Source organism: Bos taurus, chromosome 19 (assembly GCF_002263795.3).
Source record: "Bos taurus isolate L1 Dominette 01449 registration number 42190680 breed Hereford chromosome 19, ARS-UCD2.0, whole genome shotgun sequence".
Classification (NCBI taxonomy): domain Eukaryota; kingdom Metazoa; phylum Chordata; class Mammalia; order Artiodactyla; family Bovidae; genus Bos; species Bos taurus.
Genome location: NC_037346.1, coordinates 2,279,683 through 2,283,216, shown reverse-complemented (window position 1 = coordinate 2,283,216; position 3,534 = coordinate 2,279,683). Strand labels below are relative to the sequence as shown.

General features: G+C 37.9%; 1 pseudogene; it reads left to right on the top strand.

Moving 5' to 3' along the window:
* Positions 1-1,614: 1,614 nt before the first annotated feature.
* On the top strand, positions 1,615-2,618 carry LOC785473 (phosphatidylinositol transfer protein alpha isoform-like; annotated as a pseudogene).
* Positions 2,619-3,534: the final 916 nt, after the last annotated feature.

Below are 3,534 nucleotides of genomic sequence, written 5' to 3'. Positions count from 1 at the left end.
CATCCCCTCTTACCCATATATTTGTTCTGTACATGTCTCTATTTCTACTTTGCAAATCAAATCACCTATACAATTCTTCTAGATTCCACATATATGTTTTAATATGCTATATTTGTTTTTTCTTTATCTGGATGTACTTTATATTTTGGTCTCAGGTCTATCCGTATCTCTGCAAAAGACACAATGTTTATTGCCTTTAATGGCTGAGTAATATTCCATTGTATACATGTACTACATCTTCTGTATCCATTCTTCTTTTGATAGACATTTAGGTTGCTTCCATGTTCTGGTTATTGTGAATATTATTTCAGTGAACACGGGTGCATACAGCTTTTTGAATTATAGTTTTCTCTGGGTATATGTCCAGGAGCGGGATTGCTGGGTTATATGGTAGCTCTATTTTTAGCTTTTTTAAGGAACAGCCACACTGTTCTCCATAGTGGCTGTATCAATTTACATTCCCACCAATGGTGTAAGATGATTCCATTTTCTCCACACCCTCTCCAGCATTTATTGTTTGTAGATATTTTGATGATGGCCATTCTGAGAAATGTAACTCTATACCTTATTGTAACTTTGATTTGAATTTCTCTAATAATTAGAAATGTTGAATATTTCTTCGTGTGTTTGCTGGCCATCTGTATGTCTGCTTTAGAGAAATGCCTATTTAGGTCTTCACCCATTGTTTGATTAGGTTGCTTTTTTTTTATATTGAGCTGCATGAGCTGTTCATATGTTTTGGAGATTAATCTCTTGTCAATTGCTTTGTTTGCAAATATTTCCTCCCATTCTGAGGGTTGTTTTTTCATCTTATTTGTGAATTCCTTAGGTGTGCAAAAGCTTCTAAGTGTAATTAGGTCTCATTTGTCTATTTTTATTTTCATTACTCTAGAAAGTGGATCAAAAAAGTCTTTGTGTTGTGTATGTCAGGGTGTTTTACCTATGTTTTCCTCTAAAAGTTTTATAGTGTCCTGATTTACATTTAGACATTTAATCAATTGTGTATGTGTGTGTGTGTGTATGCTGTTATGGAGTGTTCTAATTTTGTTCTTTTATATGTAGCTGTCTAGTTTTCACAACACACTTATTGAAGAGGCTGTCTTTTCTCCCTTTCTCCTTTCTCATAGATTAGGTGACTTTGGGTGGGTGGGTTTGTTTATGGGCTTTCTATCCTATGCTGTTGGTCTGTTTTTTGTTTTTTCTCTGTTTTTCTGTTTTTGTGCTAGTACCATACATTCTCAATTACTGCAGCTTTGTAGTATCATCTGGAATCAAGAAGCCTGATACATCCAGCTGTGCTTTTCTTTCTCAAGATAGTTTTGGCTATTTCAGGTCTTTTGTGTTTCCATACAAATTGTAATTTTGTTTTTATTCTAATTCTGTGAAAAATGTCATTGCTAATTTGATAGGATTGCATTGAAACTATGGGTTGCTTTGGGTATTATAGTCATTTTCACATTATTGATCCTTCTAATCCCAGAACGTGATATATCATTTCATCTGTGTCATCTTTGATTTCTTTCATCAGTATCTTATAGCTTTCTTTCGACTGGTATCTGGGCTTGTTTTTAAAAGAAATGATTGATGGAGAGGCAAGGCAGGGGTGGCAGGGGCATGAGTGGTGACCACAAGGGTGGTGGAGACAAAGCAGGCCACAGAGAAGTAGCACAGGCAGTCCAGTTGAGCCATGACTGTCATTGCTGGGAAGATCACTGGGAGCTGAGCAGGCAGTCAGTAGCTCTGCATCTTGGAAGAAACATAATCCTGCTCAAGGAGTATGGGGTCATCCTACCTATGTCTGTAAAAGAATATCAAGTAGGGCAGCTGTATTCCATGGCTGGGGCCAGTGGAAATGAAATGGGTGGTGGTGAAAATGTGAAGGTCTTGACAAAAAAGACCTATAAAAAGAACAGTGAGAAAGGCCACTACACACACACACACACACACACACACACACACACACACACACACACACACACAAGGTCTACCACTTACAGAGCAAATTGTCCATGTTTTTTCAAATGCTGGTCCAAGAGGAAACCCTGAATATATTTGAAAAAGCATGGCATGATAACTCTTATTGCAGACCTGTTAATATAAGTGAGTACATGAAAGAAGGCTTTTTGATTAAAATTGAAACCTGGCAAAAACCAGATCTTGGCACCCAGGAGAATATACATTAACTGGAGACTCAGGCATGGAAACATGTGGAAGCCATTATATAGACATTGTGGATAGAAACAAAGTACTTAGTAAGCATTACAAAGCAGAAGAAGACTCAGAATAATTTAAATCTTTCAAAACAGGCCAAGGACTATTGAGTCCTAATATGGAAGCAAGAATTTATAAATCAGAAAGATATTCCATACTTCTGTGCATACAAACTGGATACTGTAAAGTTCAAGTTGGGGGGGGGTGCTTGCAGAATAAAGTGGAAAAAACTTAATAAAAAGCAATAATGGCATCTCTTTACAACAAATAGACATCTGTTTGGTCTGCTCAATAAGTGGATTGACCTGACTATGGACAACATTCAAAGGATGGAAGAAGAAAGGAAGAGACAGCCAAGTGAGATGAGAGAGAAGGACCCAGTGAAAGGAATGATGGCAGACGACTAAATCCATCCCTCCTATTTCTGTACCTTTTGCAAGACAGAGGTCGACAGGAAGGCACAGCAGCTCCACCCTCCCAAGTGACAGAGCATGCAGAATCAGCCTTTCTGTGCCCATCCTCCAGGCAACTTTAAATCCCTTACTGTAGCTAATTCCAAATGCCACTTAATATTGTGAACAATTAGGCCATCTAGTATTATGAAACCCCTGTGTCTGGAAGCCTGAACTTCTGAGATATGTGCCCATATTTACAGTTCCTCCCTTTTCAACCATTGTGTTCTCAACACATATATGTGCCCACCTCTTTATTTCCAAGTGACATATTTATTTAATGTGATGACTTTTTTAAAATTAATTTAATTGGCCAATAATTATTTTACAGCTTTGCGATGGTTTTTGCTGTGAATCAGCCACAGGTATACATATGTTCTCTCATCCTGAAACCCCCTCCCACCTCCCTCCCAACCTTATCCCTCTGGGTTGCCTCAGAGCACTGGCTTTGGGTGCCCTGCTTCATGCATCGAACTTGCACTGGCCATCTATTTTACATATGATAATGTACATGTTTCAATGTTATTCTCTCAAGTCATCCCACCCTCACCTTAACCCCCTGAGCTCAAAATATGTTTTTATTGTATGAATCTCTTTTGGTGCCCTGCATTTAGAATCATTGGCACCATCCTAAATTCCATATATATGCGTTAATATACAGTATTTGTATTTCTCTTTCTGACTTGCTTCACTCTGTTTAATAGGTTCCAGTTTCATCCCCCTTATTAGAACTGACTCAAGTGCATTCCTTTTAAAGCTGAGTAATATTCATTTTGCATATGTATCACAACTTCTTTACCCATTCATCTCCCAATGGACGTCTAAGTTTCTTCCATGTCCTAGCTATTGTAACCAGTGATGCAATGAACAT